Raw genomic sequence first — 20,000 nt, 5'->3', positions numbered from 1 at the left:
GCATGAAGCACCCACGGGAGCCGGAGCACGACGATGCAGAGTCTCGGTTCACAGGAGCCTGGGAAGAACATCCCGTACGGAACCCTTTACCCGAAAACATCCGAACCGCACATGCTCGCGACAGTCCTGCCGTTAGAGAATGCACCGTGCACGCGACCGAGTAAGGCCACTCAGAGACATCCATTTCCCAGGTATATGCCCCCTACGCACTTTTGGTGGCGCAACTCGCACGAACAGTCCCACCTCGACCCCGTATACAAGCTTTTTTGCCTCGAAGAGTTCGTCGGAGACGAAGAAGCAACCTTCAGTGCAACCGTAGCACTCTTTTGTGCAACCGCCCAAACAACGCCCCCTCTACCCTCTGTCGAAACACTCGGCATTGCTGCTCCCTAAGGTGAGCTTCTCCTCATAGGCAATTCCGCTCTTATCCGGTCACGTTTGTGTGCCCGAATTTCGCAAGGCAACCTCCATGGGACATGGAAAAGACTCGAGAAGAGAGCTCGCTCACGGGAGAGAGAAGCCAAGGAGACCACGAGAGTGCTGAGAGTGGGACAGCGCTGAATAGGCGGGAGAAGCCTGCGCGTATAAACGGAGATATATATCCAATTGCAACGAAGGAACGTGCCAAAGATCGAGAACAATGGCAGAAATGCTAGTAACGTGCACTTCGGGACCAACGCATCACCGGAAGACAACCGCCAAACATCGAAAGAGTCGCGATGCTCCGCAACCTACGTGCAAAGCGGTCGCACACCGGGTAAGGGAGTGAGAGCCCCAAACATAGCTGGGCGAGGCGCTCACTCCGCTCTTTAATATCTCGTTAATACCGCCAAGGAAATGGCACAAGCACACACACACAAGCATCCTCGGAAGAGGACAGTTCGAGTGACAGGTCAAATCCAAGAGTTCCGAAGACTACCTCCAGGAACAATCGGGAACAAGACCGATTACAAGTCGTCGAGTCTGTTACTGGGCGAACACGAGATGCGCACAGGAAATCGATCAGCCCTCACAATGGCCCAAGGCCAGAGATCGGACTGCTACGATTTACCCCAACAATCATCGTGCCACTCTTCGCAGAGAGGTGATAGACGCCAACGAGCCCGCGCATAGCAATCGAGGTGTAAAAAGGGCGTTGAAGGCAGGAAGCCTGGACGAAAGAGGCTACGAGGTCACCTCGAAGCGGTCTAAGAATCGGGCGCACTTGGGGCGACTACCAGTGCCAACCCCTTATCCCGCGGTGCGTCCGACACACAGAAATTTCCAAGGCGGCCAAGGAGCCTCCCCGCATAGCAATCGGGGTGTGAGGTTACGGATGCAGCATTGATAGCAATCGAGGTGGGAGGCGAAGGATGCAGAAGTGAGAGCCGAGGGATGTAGCAGAGATAGCAATCGGGGTGTGTGATGCAGAAGAGATAGCAATCGAGGTGTGCGGTGGGAAGGGCCCAGCAGCCAGAATGCATGAAGCGACGGATGAAGCAGTGATGACAACCGGGCTGTGAGGAGAGGAGGGATGCAGCCAAGAAAGCAATCAGGGCTCGAGGCAAGGGATGCATCAAGGATAGCAATCATGTTGTGAGGCGAGATTCCAAAGGCTAAACGTGAGAGGCTGCAGGGTCGACTCAGAGAGGTCTATGCATGTGAGAGGCTGAAAGCAAGGTCAACTCGGAGCGGTCTATGCATCGGGCGCGCTTGGGGCGACTACCAGTGCCAACCCCTTATCCCGCGACGCGTCCGACAAAGAGAACGTTCCAAGGCGGCAGAGGAGGTTACCAGCCGAAGGATGCAGTAGCAATAACAGGTATAGTTCCGCGGCGGCCGAGAAGACTCACCGCATAGGAATCGGGATGCGAGGCGAGGGATGCGGCGGGAAGGCCCCGACGGCTAAACGGAAGAGGCTGCAGGGCCGCCTCGGAATGGTCCAAGCATCGGACGCGATTGGGACGACTACCAGTGCCAACCCCTTATCCCGCGATGCGTCCGATACACAGATAGTTCCAAGGCGGCCGAGGAGCCTCACCGCATATCAATCGGGGTGCGAGGCGAGGGATGGGGCGGGAAGGCCCCAACGGCTAGACGGAAGAGGCTTCAGGGCCACCTCGGAATGCTCCAAGCATCGGACGCGCTTGGGGCGACTACCAGTGCCAACCCCTTATCCCGCGATGCGTCCGATACACAGATGGTTCCAAGGCGGCCGAGGAGCCTCACCGCATAGCAATCGGGGGTGCGAGGCGAGGGATGGGGCGGGAAGGCCCCAACGGCTAGACGGAAGAGGCTTCAGGGCCGCCTCGGAATGGTCCAAGCATCGGACGCGCTTGGGGCGACTACCAGTGACAACCCCTCATCCCGCGATGCGTCCGATACGAAGATGGTTCCAAGGCGGCCGAGGAGCCTCACCGCATAGCAATCGGGGTGCGAGGTGGGGGATGCGGCGAGATGGCCCCAACGGCTAGACGGAAGAGGCCACAGGGCCGCGTCGGAATAGTCCAAGCATCGGACGCGCTTGGGGCGACTACCAGTGACAACCCCTTATCCCGCGATGCGTCCGATACGAAGATAGTTCCAAGGCGGCCGAGGAGCCTCACCGCATAGCAATCCGGGTGCGAGGTGGGGGATGCGGCGAGATGGCCCCAACGGCTAGACGGAAGAGGCTGCAGGGCCGCCTCGGAATAGTCCAAGCATCGGACGCGCTTGGGGCGACTACCAGTGACAACCCCTTATCCCGCGATGCTTCCGATACGAAGACAGTTCCAAGGCGGCCGAGGAGCCTCACCGCATAGCAATGGGGGTGCGAGGTGAGGGATGCGGCGAGATGGCCCCAACGGCTAGACGGAAGAGGCCACAGGGCCGCCTCGGAATAGTCCAAGCATCGGACGCGCTTGGGGCGACTACCAGTGACAACCCCTTATCCCGCGATGCATCCGATACGAAGATAGTTCCCAGGCGGCCGAGGAGCCTCACCGCATAGCAATCGGGGTGCGAGGCGAGGGATGCGGCGAGATGGCCCCAAAGGGTAGACGGAAGAGGCTGCGGGGCCGCCTCGGAATAGTCCAAGCATCGAACGCGCTTGGGGCGACTACCACTGCCAACCCCTTATCCCGCGATGCGTCCGATACACAGATAGTTCCGAGGCGGCCGAGGAGCTGGGGGATGCGGCGAGATGGCCCCAACGGCTAGACGGAAGAGGCTGCAGGGCCGCCTCGGAATAGTCCAAGCATCGGACGCGCTTGGGGCGACTACCAGTGACAACCCCTTATCCCGCGATGCGTCCGATACACAGATAGTTCCGAGGCGGCCAAGGAGCCTCACCGCATAGCAATCGTGGTGCGAGGTGGGGGATGCAGCGAGATGGCCCCAACGGCTAGACGGAAGAGGCTGCAGGGCCGCCTCGGAATGGTCCAAGCATCGGACGCGCTTGGGGCGACTACCACTGCCAACCCCTTATCCCGCGATGCGTCCGATACACAGATAGTTCCAAGGCGGCCGAGGAGCCTCACCGAATAGCAATCGGGGTGCGAGGCGAGGGATGCGGCGAGAAAGCCCCAACGGCTAGAGGGAAGAGGCTTCAGGTCCGCCTCGGAATGGTCCAAGCATCGGACGCGCTTGGGGCGACTACCAGTGACAACCCCTTATCCCGCGACGCGTCCGATACACAGATAGTTCCAAGGCGGCCGAGGAGCCTCACCGCATAGCAATCGGGGTGCGAGGCGAGGGATGCGGCGAGAAGGACCCAACGGCTAGACGGAAGAGGCTTCAGGGCCGCCTCGGAATGGTCCAAGCATCGGACGCGCTTGGGGCGACTACCAGTGACAACCCCTTATCCCGCGACGCGTCCGATACACAGATAGTTCCAAGGCGGCCGAGGAGCCTCACCGCATAGCAATCGGGGTGCGAGGCGAGGGATGCGGCGAGAAGGACCCAACGGCTAGACGGAAGAGGCTTCAGGTCCGCCTCGGAATGGTCCAAGCATCGGACGCGCTTGGGGCGACTACCAGTGACAACCCCTTATCCCGCGACGCGTCCGATACACAGATAGTTCCAAGGCGGCCGAGGAGCCTCACCGCATAGCAATCGGGGTGCGAGGCGAGGGATGCGGCGAGAAGGACCCAACGGCTAGACGGAAGAGGCTTCAGGGCCGCCTCGGAATGGTCCAAGCATCGGACGCGCTTGGGGCGACTACCAGTGACAACCCCTTATCCCGCGATGCGTCCGATACACAGATAGTTCCAAGGCGGCCGAGGAGCCTCACCGCATAGCAATCGGGGTGCGAGGCGAGGGATGCGGCGAGAAGGACCCAACGGCTAGACGGAAGAGGCTTCAGGGCCGCCTCGGAATGGTCCAAGCATCGGACGCGCTTGGGGCGACTACCAGTGACAACCCCTTATCCCGCGACGCGTCCGATACACAGATAGTTCCAAGGCGGCCGAGGAGCCTCACCGCATAGCAATCGGGGTGCGAGGCGAGGGATGCGGCAAGAAGGACCCAACGGCTAGACGGAAGAGGCTTCAGGGCCGCCTCGGAATGGTCCAAGCATCGGACGCGCTTGGGGCGACTACCAGTGACAACCCCTTATCCCGCGACGCGTCCGATACACAGATAGTTCCAAGGCGGCCGAGGAGCCTCACCGCATAGCAATCGGGGTGCGAGGCGAGGGATGCGGCGAGAAGGACCCAACGGCTAGACGGAAGAGGCTTCAGGTCCGCCTCGGAATGGTCCAAGCATCGGACGCGCTTGGGGCGACTACCAGTGACAACCCCTTATCCCGCGACGCGTCCGATACACAGATAGTTCCAAGGCGGCCGAGGAGCCTCACCGCATAGCAATCGGGGTGCGAGGCGAGGGATGCGGCGAGAAGGACCCAACGGCTAGACGGAAGAGGCTTCAGGGCCGCCTCGGAATGGTCCAAGCATCGGACGCGCTTGGGGCGACTACCAGTGACAACCCCTTATCCCGCGACGCGTCCGATACACAGATAGTTCCAAGGCGGCCGAGGAGCCTCACCGCATAGCAATCGGGGTGCGAGGCGAGGGATGCGGCGAGAAGGACCCAACGGCTAGACGGAAGAGGCTTCAGGGCCGCCTCGGAATGGTCCAAGCATCGGACGCGCTTGGGGCGACTACCAGTGACAACCCCTTATCCCGCGATGCGTCCGATACACAGATAGTTCCAAGGCGGCCGAGGAGCCTCACCGCATAGCAATCGGGGTGCGAGGCGAGGGATGCGGCGAGAAGGACCCAACGGCTAGACGGAAGAGGCTTCAGGGCCGCCTCGGAATGGTCCAAGCATCGGACGCGCTTGGGGCGACTACCAGTGACAACCCCTTATCCCGCGACGCGTCCGATACACAGATAGTTCCAAGGCGGCCGAGGAGCCTCACCGCATAGCAATCGGGGTGCGAGGCGAGGGATGCGGCGAGAAGGACCCAACGGCTAGACGGAAGAGGCTTCAGGGCCGCCTCGGAATGGTCCAAGCATCGGACGCGCTTGGGGCGACTACCAGTGACAACCCCTTATCCCGCGACGCGTCCGATACACAGATAGTTCCAAGGCGGCCGAGGAGCCTCACCGCATAGCAATCAGGGTGCGAGGCGAGGGATGCGGCGAGAAGGACCCAACGGCTAGACGGAAGAGGCTTCAGGGCCGCCTCGGAATGGTCCAAGCATCGGACGCGCTTGGGGCGACTACCAGTGACAACCCCTTATCCCGCGACGCGTCCGATACACAGATAGTTCCAAGGCGGCCGAGGAGCCTCACCGCATAGCAATCGGGGTGCGAGGCGAGGGATGCGGCGAGAAGGACCCAACGGCTAGACGGAAGAGGCTTCAGGGCCGCCTGGGAATGGTCCATGCATCGCACGCGCTTGGGGCGACTACCAGTGACAACCCCTTATCCCGCGACGCGTCCGATACACAGATAGTTCCAAGGCGGCCGAGGAGCCTCACCGCATAGCAATCGGGGTGCGAGGCGAGGGATGCGGCGAGAAGGACCCAACGGCTAGACGGAAGAGGCTTCAGGGCCGCCTCGGAATGGTCCAAGCATCGGACGCGCTTGGGGCGACTACCAGTGACAACCCCTTATCCCGCGACGCGTCCGATACACAGATAGTTCCAAGGCGGCCGAGGAGCCTCACCGCATAGCAATCGGGGTGCGAGTCGAGGGATGCGGCGAGAAGGACCCAACGGCTAGACGGAAGAGGCTTCAGGGCCGCCTCGGAATGGTCCAAGCATCGGACGCGCTTGGGGCGACTACCAGTGACAACCCCTTATCCCGCGATGCGTCTGATACACAGATAGTTCCAAGGCGGCCGAGGAGCCTCACCGCATAGCAATCGGGGTGCGAGGCAAGGGATGCGGCGAGAAGGACCCAACGGCTAGACGGAAGAGGCTTCAGGGCCGCCTCGGAATGGTCCAAGCATCGGACGCGCTTGGGGCGACTACCGTTGCCAACCCCTTATCCCGCGATGCGTCTGATACACAGATAGTTCCGAGGCGGCCGAGGAGCCTCACCGCATAGCAATCGGGTTGCGAGGCAGATTATTGGGAAGGGAACCCCCTGGGATGCGGCTCAAGCAGTGCCCAAAGGGACTGGAATGCGGAATCACATCGAGAGACCCAAATGCTATACGAGGGCTCAAATCGAATTATCGATTTGGCCACGACATGGACGCATCGGAACGACTACCTTTGCCGAACCACTCGCAATTGCATCCATACCGAAACCAATAGACATTTCCGTTAGAGCCCTCGCATAGCATTCGGGAATCTCGCATGCCCCTCTAAATCGACCAATGCTGGCGCTCAACGAAAATCCGAGCGCTACCACCGTTCGAGCGCCAGCATTGGTCGAGTTAGAGGGGCACGGGGGAGAATGCTCCAGTCAACACCTCCCCTATATAAGTTATTTGTCCGATTCTCGCACAACCGTAGTCTGCCTCGTCGAATCAAACAACGGTCCCAGATTCCGACTTCCGTTCCGTAGAGACCCAAAAGCTAGATGGAGGCTCGCAAGAAAGAGAGTCGGCGCATAGCAATCGGGTTTCTCGAACGTTTAGGGACCGAGCTCACTTGCGGATAGGGCAAAATCCGCCAAGCAACCCAAAAGCTAGACGGGGGCTCGAATCGAATCGCCTAGGCGGCCACAACAACGACGTGTTGGATCGACTACCAGTGCCAAACCATTCAGCAAGACTAGTCTGTGTCGAGGCCGGATAGAGATTCTCAGAGAGCGCCCGTATAGCATTTAGGAGACCTGCCGCGTCCCTCACACTCGACAAATGGTGGTGCACGTTTATAAATCCGAGCGATCCCAACCCTTTCAAGCACCAACATCGGTCGAGATAGAGGGGCACGGAGGGGGCTGCGTGAGACAACACAGTCCCCTATATAAGTTATTTGTCCGATTCTCACACATCCGAAGAATGGTCATCAAATCGGACAACAGCCCAAACTTCCGACTTCCGTCCCAGAAAGCCCAAGAGCTATCTAAAACGTTCATGGCCGGAACTCGATCGCGGCTATACCAGTCCGCCAAGCAACCCAAAAGCTAGACTGGAGCTCTAGTCGAATCACCTCTGTGGCCATTGCAAGGACGTGTTGGAGCGACTACCATTGCCGAACCATTCCGCAGGTCGAGTCCATACCAAGGCCGCATAGAGATTCACGATGAGCTCCTGCATAGCAATCAGGAGACTTGCCGTGTCCATCACAATCGATAAATCCTGGTGCAAGATTTTTGCATCCGAGCGCTCCAACCAGTCGAGCACCAGCATCAATCGACATAAACGGGCACGGGGGGAGGATGCTCGAGAACACTACCTCCCCTATATAAGTTATTTGTCCGATTCTCAAGCAGCCGAAGTCTGGTCATCGAATCGGGTCAAAGACCACAACTTCCGACTTTACCCACAATGCAAGTCATCGAATCGAACATCGGCCCCCGAGTCGGACTCCATGCGTATGTCAGGTCATCGGACCCAAATTCCGCCTTCCTGCGCATGGCGGGCCATCAATATCAACTCGGTCATCGGACCCAAACTCCGCCTTTCTGCGCATGGCACGCCTTCAAATCGGTCATCGGACCCAAATTCCGCCTTCCTGTGCATGGCGGGCCATCAACATCAACTCGGTCATCGGACCCAAATTCCGCCTTTCTGCGCATGGCACGCCATCAACTCGGTCATCGGACCCAAATTCCGCCTTCCTGCGCATGGCAGGTCATCGGACACAAATTCAGACCTCGCCAATATGCCTACGTATCGAATCGGTCATCGGACCCAACTTCCGACTTCATCCATACTGTAGGGTCTTTGAGGTTGGCGCGGTGCGCTCAACCCGGGGAGTCGACCCATCGAAGCATACACCTCCCCTATATAAGCTATTTGTCCGATTCCCACACCTGTGTAGTTTGCACCTCTGACCAGGACATCGACCCCAACTTCCGAACTCGACTGCAACGACGGCACCAGCGCCTTGGTGCGCACCTTGCGACGCACAGTCCCAACATTCGCCTTCCTGCACATGGCAGGTCATCGGACCCAAATTCCGACCTCGCGAGTATGCCTACATATCGAATCGGTCATCGGACACAACTTCCGACTTCATCCATACCGTAGGGTCTTTGAGGTTGGCGCGGTGCGCTCAACCCGGGGAGTCGACCCAACGAAGCATACACCTCCCCTATATAAGCTATTTGTCCGATTCCCACACCTGTGTAGTTTGCACCTCCGATCAGGACATCGACCCCAACTTCCGAACTCGCCTGCAACGACCGAACCAGCGCCTTGGTGCGCACCTTGCAACGCACAGTGCCAACATTCGCCTTCCTGCACATGGCAGGTCATCGGACCCAAATTCCGACCTCGCGAGTATGCCTACATATCGAATCGGTCATCGGACCCAACTTCCGACTTCATCCATACCGTAGGGTCTTTGAGGTTGGCGCGGTGCGCTCAACCCGGGGAGTCGACCCAACGAAGCATACACCTCCCCTATATAAGCTATTTGTCCGATTCCCACACCTGTGTAGCTTGCACCTCCGATCAGGACATCGACCCCAACTTCCGAACTCGACTAAAAAGACCGCACCAGCACCTTGGTGTGCACCTTGCAACGCACAGTGCCAACATTCGCCTTCCTGCACATGGCAGGTCATCGGACCCAAATTCCGACCTCATGAGCATACCTACTAATCGAATCGGTCATCGGACCCAACTTCCGACTTCATCCATACCGTAGGGTCTTTGAGGTTGGCGCGGTGCGCTCAACCTGGGGAGTCGACCCATCGAAGCATACACCTCCCCTATATAAGCTATTTGTCCGATTCCGACACCTGTGTAGTTTGCACCTCCGCTCAGGACATCGACCCCAACTTCCGAACTCGCCTGCAACGACCGAACCAGCGCCTTGGTGCGCACCAAAAGTGCGCACTTTTGGAGGGCACTTTTGTGCGCTCCAAAGGTGCGCACTTTTGGAGGGCACTTTTGTGCGCTCCAAAGGTGCGCACTTTTGGAGGGCACTTTTTGGAGGGCACTTTTGTGCGCTCCAAAGGTGCGCACTTTTGGAGGGCACTTTTTGGAGGGCACTTTTCTGCGCTCCAAAGGTGCGCACTTTTGGAGGGCACTTTTTGGAGGGCACTTTTCTGCGCTCCAAAGGTGCGCACTTTTGGAGGGCACTTTTTGGAGGGCACTTTTCTGCGCTCCAAAGGTGCGCACTTTTGGAGGGCACTTTTTGGAGGGCACTTTTCTGCGCTCCAAAGGTGCGCACTTTTGGAGGGCACTTTTGTGCACTCCAAAGGTGCACACTTTTGGAGGGCACTTTTCTGCACTCCAAAGGTGCGCACTTTTGGAGGGCACTTTTTGGAGGGCACTTTTGTGCGCTCCAAAGGTGCGCACTTTTGGAGGGCACTTTTTGGAGGGCACTTTTGTGCGCTCCAAAGGTGCGCACTTTTGGAGGGCACTTTTGTGCACTCCAAAGGTGCGCACTTTTGGAGGGCACTTTTCCTGCGCTCCAAAGGTGCACACCTAGGTGAGCACCTTCGACCACACCTTGTAGCACACCAAACTCTGACTTTCGACTTCATCCGCAATGCAGGGTCTTTGAGGTTGGCGCAATGCGCACAACCAGGGGAGTCGACCCATCAAACCCAACACCTCCCCTATATAAGCTATTTGTCTGATTCTCATACATGCGTAGCCTGCAGGAGCAATTAGGACATCGACCCCAACTTTCGGCTTCTAAACGAAAACAAGGTCTTTGAGGTTGGTGTAATGCGAACAACTAGGGGAGTCAACCCATCAAACCCAACACCTCCCCTATATAAGCTATTTGTCTGATTCTCATACATGTGTAGTCTACAGGAGCAATTAGGACATCGACCCCAACTTTTGACTTCTTAACGAAAACAAGGTCTTTGAGGTTGACGTAATGCGCACAACCAGGGGAGTCGACCCATCAAACCCAACACCTCCCCTATATAAGCTATTTGTCCGATTCTCATACATGTGTAGCCTACAGGAGCCATTAGGACATTGACCCCAACTTTTGACTTCTTAACGAAAACAAGGTCTTTGAGGTTGGCGTAATGCGCACAACCAAGGGAGTTGACCCATCAAACCCAACACCTCCCCTATATAAGCTATTTGTCTGATTCTCATACATGTGTAGCCTGCAACAACGATTAGGACATCCACCCCAACTTCTGAATTCGTCTGCGTTGACCGCACCAAAGGTGCACGCCTTGGTGCTCACCAAAATCCGACTTCCGACTTCTTCTGCTATGCGGGGTCTTTGAGGTTGGCGCAGTGCGCACAACCAGGGGAGTCAACCCACCGAATGCAACACCTCCCCTATATAAGCTATTTGTCTGATTCTCATACATGCGTAGACTGCAGCAATGATTAGGACATCCACCCCAACTTTTGACTTCTTAAACAAGACAGGGTCTTTGAAGTTGGTGCAGTGCACACAACCAGGGGAGTCGACCCATCAAACGCAACACCTCCCCTATATAAAGCTATTTGTCCGATTCTCATACGTGTAGTCTGCAGCAGCGATTAGGACATCGACCCCAACTTCCGAATTCGTTTGCATTGACCGCACCAAAGGTGCACGCCTTGGTGTGCACCTTGGAGTGCACTTTGGTGCTCACCTCGGTGCACACTTTGGTGTGCACCTCGGTGTGCACCAAAGGTGCGCACCTTGGAGCGCACCAAAGGTGTACACTTTGGAGCGCACCACATAGGGTCTTTGAGAGGTTGGCGCAGTGCGCACACCAAGGTGGGTGTTGAGGTGCGTGCCGAGGTGGGTGGGTGCTAGGGTGCGCTCCATGGTGGGTGCCAGGGTGGGTGCGTGCTAGGGTGGATTCCAAAGAGGGTCATAGGGTGGGTGCCAAGGTGGGTTGGTGATATAGTGGGTTCAAAGGTGGGTACTAGGGTGGGTTCCAAGGTGGGTCACAAGTTGGGTGCCAGGATGCGTGGGTGTTAGGTTGGGTGCCAAGGTGGGCTCCTGCGTGGGTGGGTGCTAGGGTGGGTTTCAAGGTGGACGCGAGGGCGGGTGCCAAGGTGGGTAACAAGTTGGGTGTTAGGATGGGTGAGTGCTAGAGTGGGTGCCAAGGTGGGTGGGTGCTAAGGTGGATGCCAAGGTGGTTCACAGGGTGGGTGGGTTCTAGGGTGAGTTCCAAGGTGGGTCACAGGTTTAGTGCTAGGGTGCGTGTCAAGGCGGGTGTCGAGGTGCCTGGGTGCTAGGGTGTGGATGCCAATGTGGGTCATAGGGTGGGTACTAGGGTGGGCTGCAATGTGGGTGCCAAGGTGGGTAACATGCTCGGTTGGTTCTAAATTGGGTGTCAGGGTGGGTGTGCACCCACCTTGCCCGAGGTGGGTGCCAAGGTGCCAGTGTGGGTGGGTGCTAAGGTGGATGCCAAGGTGGGTGAGAAGGTGGGTGATAGGTTGAGTGGTAGGATGGGTGGGTGCCAAGATGGGTCACAGGGTGGGTGCAAGGGTGGGTAGGTGCTAGGGTTGGTGTCAGGGTGGGTGGGTGCTAGGTTGGGTTCCAAGGTGGGTGCGAGGGTGAGTGTCAAGGTGGGTCACAGGTTAGGTGCTAGGATGGGTGAGTGCTAGGGTGCAAAGGTGCCAGGGTGGGTGCTAGGATGGGTCGATGCTAGGGTGAGTGGCAAGGTGGGTCCACAAGTGTCAAGGTGGGTGCCGAGGTGGGTGCCAACTTGGGTTCCAAGGTGGGTGCCAAGTGGGCGACTGCTATGGTGGATGCCAAGGTGGGTCACGGGGTGGGTGCCAAGTTGCTAGGTTGTGTTCCAAGGTGGGTGCCAACGTGGCTGCTAGGGTGCGTGGGTTAAAGGGTGTGTCACAACGTGGGTGCCAGGATGGGTGCGCACCCACACTGGCCAAGACGGGTGCAAGGTTGGGTTCCAAGCCCGGTCACAGGCTGGGTGCTAGGATGGGTGGGTGCCAAGGTGGGCACCAGGGTGGGTGCACCCACCCTGGCCAAGGTGGGTCACGGGGTGGGTCCTAGGGTGGGTAACAGGGTGGGTACTAAGGTGCGTGCCAAGGTGGGTCATGGGGTGGGTGCCAAGGTGGGCACCAGGGTGGGTGTGCACCAACCCTAGCCAGGGTAGGTCACGGGGTGGTTGTCGGGGTGGGCGTCAAGGAGCCAAGGTGGGTGGCAAGTAGCCAAGTTGCGTGCCAAGGTGGGTGTCGGGGTGGGTGCCAAGGATCCAAGGTGGGTGCCAAGGAACCAAGGTGGGTGTCTGGGTGGGTGCCGAGGTGGGAGCCAGGGTGGGTCCCAAGGTGAGTGCAAAGGTGGGTGCCAGGGTCAAGGTGAGTGCCAATGTGGGTTCCAAGGTGCCAGGGTCAGGGTGAGTGCCAATGTGGGTTCAAAGGTGCTAAGTTGGGTGCGAGGTTGGGTGCGAGGGTGGGTGGGTGCCAAGGTGTGCTAGGTGGAAGCCCGGGTGGGTCGGCATCCCATGGGTGTCGAGTTGGGTGCCTGATGGGTGCTTCTTGTCAAGTTTTAGTCGTCGGGACTCATTTCGAGCCTTAGAGGTCGTTTCTTGTCCGGTTGCCCTGTCTTCGACCTGGGAACCCAATTTTGGTCCTCGGGTCCCATTTTTTTTTGTCTCGCATCCCACTTTTGGCCTGTGGCCTTTTCGGGGTCGATTCTCGTTTTGGGCATCAGAGCATGTTTCTTCTCCTAAAACCCAATATTTGTTTATTAAGTCTCGGAACACATTTTTGTTCTCGTGGACCCATCATGGGTCTTGGAACGCATTTGTGGTCCTTGGGTCCCATTTTGCATCCCGAAACTTGTGTTTTGGTGCTTGATCCCTATTTTGGGTGCCCACCTTGCACCAAGTGCGCACCCGGGGCAAACCGAGCGCCTTGGTGCACCGGGGCAAGATCGAGCGTGCACCCGAGGCGCCCCGAACATGCACCAAGGTGCACTCGGCCCACATGTGAGCGCAGGTCGTTGCGCCCGAGGTGGTGTGTGGGCACCGCGTTGCAGACGGGACACTGCACGCACACGACGCCCCGTCCAGGTGCACGCACGTAGGCCGGGCCGGGTGCACACCCGACGCCCTAGCAAGGTGCGCGCACCCGGGCAGGGCTCACACTTGGCGAACGGGGCGCACTTCGCGAGGGAGGGTGTGCACCTCGACGGGGGTGGGTGGCCGGGGTGGATTCGCACGTGGGTCGCGGTTTGCTAAGTACACACTGCGACAAGCTCATAACGGGTGCGATCATACCAGCGTTAGTGCACCGGATCCCATCAGAACTCCGCAGTTAAGCGCGCTTGGGCCGGAGTAGTACTAGGATGGGTGACCTCCCGGGAAGTCCCGGTGTTGCACCCTTTCTTAGTTTTTCGCCGGGCGTCGCAATGCTATTTGAATAAACCTTTTGCCCGTTTGCGTTCTCGTCGGGGCCGGGCCGGGCCGGGGTGCGCTGCCCGCACTACCGCGCGCGCGGGGGGCGACACCGAGCGCGCACCCGAGGCGCCCCGAGCACACAGGCCACGGTGCAACCCGGGCGTTGTGCGCGCACCCCGGTGCGCCCGAGGTGCTGCGCGCGCACCCAGGTGAAATCGGTGTGCACCTCGGCCAGTGCGCGCTCGGTCGAGTCGCGCACGTTGGCCAAGGTGCACGGTGATGTTTCTTACTCTAAGGTTCCGCACCAGACGCCCGGGACAGGTGAGCGAAGCTGGGCGGGGCCGGGTGCGCGGCCGGGGCAGGTGCACGCAGCTGGAGAGAGCTTTGGAGCACACCAGAGGTGCGCACCTTGGAGCACACTTCGGAGCGCACCAATGATGCGCTCCATTCAAAAGTTTCCTGAAAAGGCAAAAAAAGTTGAGATTATAGAATTTCCCACTTGAGAGATTGTAAAAAAAAAAAATTTAAAATGAAGGAAACGCGGGTGCCAAGGTGTGCGCGCCCGGGTGCGCAGCCCAGCCAAGGTGTGCGCACCAAGGCGCCCACCCTGGCGAAGGTGCACGCAAGGTGCGCACCCGAGGCAAACCGGACAATTAACCCAACTTTCGACTTCGCGCGCACCTGCGCACCTTGGAGCGCACTTCGGAGCGCTCCTTGTTGCGCACCAATCTTGGGCACCTCGGAGTGCACCATGGCGCCCACCAAGGTGCGCACCCGGGGCAAACCGAGCTCCGACTTCGTGCGCACCTTGGAGCGCACGAAAGGTGCGCACCATGGCGCCCACCAAGGTGCGCAGCCCAGCCAAGGCGTGCGCATCAAGGTGCGCACCCTGGCGAAGGTGCGCACCCGGGGCAAACCGAGCTCCGACTTCGTGCGCACCTTGGAGCGCACAAAGGGTGCGCAACCCAGCCAAGGTGTGCGCACCCCGGGCAAACCGAGCTCCGAATCGTGCGCACCTTGGAGCACACTTCGGAGCCCTCCTTGGTGCGCACCGATGTTGCGCACCTCGGAGCGCACCCGGGGAAAACAATGCAATTAACCCGACTTTCGACTTCATGGGCACCTCGGAGCGCTCTCGGGTTCGCACCTCGGAGCACACCGAGGTGCGCACCTTTGATGCGCTGCCTTCACCAATTTCCAGAAAAGGCAAGAAAACATTGAGAAGGTGTGCGCACCGAGGTGCCCACCCTGGCGAAGGTGCACGCGAGGTGCGCACCCGGGGCAAACCGGGCTCCGACTTCGTGCACGCCATGCTGCGCACCTTGGAGGGCCATGGTGCGCACCTTGGAGCACACTTCGGAGCGCTCAATGGTGCCCAACCCAGCCAAGGTGCCCACCGCGGCGAAGGTGCACGCGAGGTGCGCACCCGGGGCAAACCGGGCTCCGACTTCGTGCACGCCGCACCTTGGAGCACACTTCGGAGCGCTCCTTGGTGCGCACCAGGGCACGCAACCCAGCCGAGGTGCCCACCCCGGCGAAGGTGCACGCGGGGTGCGCACCCGAGGCAAACCGGGCTCCGACTTCGTGCACGCCATGGTGCCCACCGCGGCGAAGGTGCACGCGAGGTGCGCACCCGGGGCAAACCGGGCTCCGACTTCGTGCACGCCGCACCTTGGAGCACACTTCGGAGCGCTCCTTGGTGCGCACCAGGGCGCGCAACCCAGCCGAGGTGCCCACCCCGGCGAAGGTGCACGCGAGGTGCGCACCCGGGGCAAACCGGGCTCCGACTTCGTGCACGCCATGGTGCCCACCGCGGCGAAGGTGCACGCGAGGTGCGCACCCGGGGCAAACCGGGCTCCGACTTCGTGCACGCCGCACCTTGGAGCACACTTCGGAGCGCTCCTTGGTGCGCACCATGGTGCCCACCAGGGCGCGCAACCCCGCCGAAGGTGCACGCGAGGTGCGCACCCGGGGCAAACCGGGCTCCGACTTCGTGCACGCCGCACCTTGGAGCACACTTCGGAGCGCTCCTTGGTGCGCACCAGGGCGCGCAACCCCGCCGAAGGTGCACGCGAGGTGCGCACCCGGGGCAAACCGGGCTCCGACTTCGTGCACGCCATGGTGCGCACCAGGGTGCCCACCGCGGCGAAGGTGCGCACCCGGGGCAAACCGGGCTCCGACTTCGTGCACGCCGCACCTTGGAGCACACTTCGGAGCGCTCCTTGGTGCGCACCAGGGCGCGCAACCCAGCCGAGGTGCCCACCCCGGCGAAGGTGCACGCGAGGTGCGCACCCGGGGCAAACCGGGCTCCGACTTCGTGCACGCCATGGTGCCCACCGCGGCGAAGGTGCGCACCCGGGGCAAACCGGGCTAGGACTTCGTGCACGCCGCACCTTGGAGCACACTTCGGAGCGCTCCTTGGTGCGCACCATGGTGCCCACCAGGCCGCGCAACCCAGCCAAGGTGTGCGCACCAAGGTGCACGCGAGGTGCGCACCCGGGGCAAACCGGGGTCCGGCTTCGTGCACGCCGCACCTTGGAGCACACATCGGGGCGCTCCCGGGTTCGCACCGGCGTTGCGCACCGTGGTGGGCACCTCGGAGCGCACCGTGGTGGGCACCTCGGAGCACACCAAGGTGGGCAGCGAGGTGCGCACCTTTGATGCGATGCCTTCACTAATTTCCATAAAAGGCAAAAGAAAACGAGATTTTAAAATTTCCGTTTTGAAAGATAGTGAGAAAAAGGGAATGCTGGTGCCATCTTGAGCCCGCCCTGGTGCGCAACCCAGCCAAGGTGTGCGCACCAAGGTGCCCACCCTGGCGAAGGTGCGCGCCCGGGCAATTAACCCAACTTCCAACTTCGCGCGCGCCAGGGTGGGAGCGCACCCAACAACCGGGCCTGGGAAGAGCCAATGCGAGAAACCCCACCAAACGCTCTGACAAAAAAAGAGGGGGCGCTCCAGTAACCCCGCTTCGGAGCGCACCCTGGGCAAACCCAGCCAGGGTGCCCACCCCGGCCAAGGTGCAGGCGAGGTGCGCACCCGGGGCAAACCGGGCTCCGACAACGTGCACGCCGCACCTTGGAGCACACTTCGTAGCGCTCCCGGGTGCGCACCTCAGAGCACACCAAGGTGGGCAGCGAGGTGCGCACCTTTGATGCGCTGCCTTCACTAATTTCCAGAAAAGGCAAAAAAAAGAGGAGATTTTAAAATTTCCGTTTTGAAAGATAGTGAAAAAAACGGAACGCGGGTGCCATCTTGAGCCCGCCCGGGTGCACAGCCCAGGTAAGGTGCCCACCCTGGCAAAGGTGCGCACCCGGGCAATTAACCCTACTTCCGACTTCGTGCGCGCCAGGGTGGCAACCGGGCCTGGGAAGAGCCAATGCGAGAAACCCCACCAAACGCTCCGACAAAAAAAGAGGCGGCGCTCCAATAACCCCGCTTCGGAGCGCAGCCGGGGCAAACCCAGCCAAGGTGCCCACCCCGACGAAGGTGCACGCGAGGTGCGCACCCGGGGCAAACCGGGCTCCGACAACGTGCACGCAGCACCTTGGAGCACACTTCGAAGCACTCCCGGGTGCCCACCGGCGTTGCGCACCGTGGTGGGCAGCGAGGTGCGCACCTTTGATGCGCTGCCTTCACTAATTTCCAGAAAAGGCAAAAAAAAATGAGATTTTAAAATTTCCGTTTTGAAAGATAGTGAAAAAAACGGAACGCGGGTGCCATCTTGAGCCCGCCCTGGTGCGCAGCCCAGGCAAGGCATGCGCACCAAGGTGCCCACCCGCGGTGCACACCCGGGGCAAACCGGGCTCCGACTTCGTGCAGGCCGCACCTTGGAGCACACTTCGGAGCGCTCCTTGGTGCGCACCATGGTGCCCACCAGGGCGCACCCGGGGCAAACCGGGCTCCGACTTCGTGCACGCCGCACCTTGGAGCACACATCGGAGCGCTCCCAGGTTCGCACCAGCGTTGCGCACCTTTGATGCGCTGCCTTCACTAATTTCCAGAAAAGGCAAAAAAAAACGATATTTTAAAATTTCCGTTCTGAAAGATAGTGAAAAAAACGGAACGCGGGTGCCATCTTGAGCCCTTCCTGGTGCGCAGCCCAGGCAAGTTGTGCGCACCAAGGTGCCCACCCTGGCGGAGGTGCGCGCCCGGGGCAAACCGGGCTCCGACTTCGTGCACTGCATGGTGCCCACCAAGGCGCGCAACCCAGCCAAGGTGCCCACCGCAGCGAAGGTGCACGCGAGGTGCGCACCCGAGGTGCACACCCGGGGCAAACCGAGCTCCGACTTCGTGCACGCCGCACCTTGGAGCACACTTCAGAGCGCTCCTTGGTGCGCACCAGGGCGCGCAACCCAGCCAAGGTGCTCACCCCGGCGAAGGTGCACGCGAGGTGCGCACCCGGGGCAAGCCGGGCTCGGACTTCGTGCACGCCGCACCTTGGAGCACACATCGGAGCGCTCCCGGGTTCGCACCAGCATTGCGCACCTTTGATGCGCTGCCTTCACTAATTTCCAGAAAAGGCAAAAAAAAAAAAAAAACGAGATTTTAAAATTTCCGTTTTGAAAGATAGTGAAAAAAACGGAACGCGGGTGCCATCTTGAGCCCGCCCTGGTGTGCAGCCCAGGCAAGTTGTGCGCACCAAGGCACCCACCCTGGCCAAGGTGGGTCACGGGGTGGGTCCTAGGGTGGGTAACGGGGTGGGTACTAAGGTGCGTGCCAAGGTGGGTCATGGGGTGGGTGCCAAGGTGGGCACCAGGGTGGGTGTGCACCAACCCTAGCCAGGGTAGGTCACGGGGTGGTTGTCGGGGTGGGCGTCAAGGAGCCAAGGTGGGTGGCAAGTAGCCAAGTTGCGTGCCAAGGTGGGTGTCGGGGTGGGTGCCAAGGATCCAAGGTGGGTGCCAAGGAACCAAGGTGGGTGTCTGGGTGGGTGCCGAGGTGGGAGCCAGGGTGGGTCCCAAGGTGAGTGCAAAGGTGGGTGCCAGGGTCAAGGTGAGTGCCAATGTGGGTTCCAAGGTGCCAGGGTCAGGGTGAGTGCCAATGTGGGTTCAAAGGTGCTAAGTTGGGTGCGAGGTTGGGTGCGAGGGTGGGTGGGTGCCAAGGTGTGCTAGGTGGAAGCCCGGGTGGGTCGGCATCCCATGGGTGTCGAGTTGGGTGCCTGATGGGTGCTTCTTGTCAAGTTTTAGTCGTCGGGACTCATTTCGAGCCTTAGAGGTCGTTTCTTGTCCGGTTGCCCTGTCTTCAACCTGGGAACCCAATTTTGGTCCTCGGGTCCCATTTTTTTTTGTCTCGCATCCCACTTTTGGCCTGTGGCCTTTTCGGGGTCGATTCTCGTTTTGGGCATCAGAGCATGTTTCTTCTCCTAAAACCCAATATTTGTTTATTAAGTCTCGGAACACATTTTTGTTCTCGTGGACCCATCATGGGTCTTGGAACGCATTTGTGGTCCTTGGGTCCCATTTTGCATCCCGAAACTTGTGTTTTGGTGCTTGATCCCTATTTTGGGTGCCCACCTTGCACCAAGTGCGCACCCGGGGCAAACCGAGCGCCTTGGTGCACCGGGGCAAGATCGAGCGTGCACCCGAGGCGCCCCGAACATGCACCAAGGTGCACTCGGCCCACATGTGAGCGCAGGTCGTTGCGCCCGAGGTGGTGTGTGGGCACCGCGTTGCAGACGGGACACTGCACGCACACGACGCCCCGTCCAGGTGCACGCACGTAGGCCGGGCCGGGTGCACACCCGACGCCCTAGCAAGGTGCGCGCACCCGGGCAGGGCTCACACTTGGCGAACGGGGCGCACTTCGCGAGGGAGGGTGTGCACCTCGACGGGGGTGGGTGGCCGGGGTGGATTCGCACGTGGGTCGCGGTTTGCTAAGTACACACTGCGACAAGCTCATAACGGGTGCGATCATACCAGCGTTAGTGCACCGGATCCCATCAGAACTCCGCAGTTAAGCGCGCTTGGGCCGGAGTAGTACTGGGATGGGTGACCTCCCGGGAAGTCCCGGTGTTGCACCCTTTTTTAGTTTTTCGCCGGGCGTCGCAATGCTATTTGAATAAACCTTTTGCCCGTTTGCGTTCTCGTCGGGGCCGGGCCGGGCCGGGGTGCGCTGCCCGCACTACCGCGCGCG

General features: G+C 60.0%; 2 non-coding genes across 2 annotated transcripts; both read left to right on the top strand.

Annotated features, from left to right (window-relative positions):
* The first annotated feature begins 13,734 nt into the window (after positions 1-13,734).
* Positions 13,735-13,853, top strand: LOC131865502 (5S ribosomal RNA). Its single transcript, XR_009364222.1, has one exon. It is a non-coding gene; the product is annotated as a 5S ribosomal RNA (ribosomal RNA).
* A 5,916-nt stretch (positions 13,854-19,769) lies between these two features.
* Positions 19,770-19,888, top strand: LOC131865504 (5S ribosomal RNA). Its single transcript, XR_009364224.1, has one exon. It is a non-coding gene; the product is annotated as a 5S ribosomal RNA (ribosomal RNA).
* Positions 19,889-20,000: the final 112 nt, after the last annotated feature.

The sequence above is a fragment of the Cryptomeria japonica genome, unplaced genomic scaffold (assembly GCF_030272615.1).
Source record: "Cryptomeria japonica unplaced genomic scaffold, Sugi_1.0 HiC_scaffold_113, whole genome shotgun sequence".
In the NCBI taxonomy this organism is placed as follows: domain Eukaryota; kingdom Viridiplantae; phylum Streptophyta; class Pinopsida; order Cupressales; family Cupressaceae; genus Cryptomeria; species Cryptomeria japonica.
This window is presented reverse-complemented; position numbering and strand designations above follow the sequence as displayed.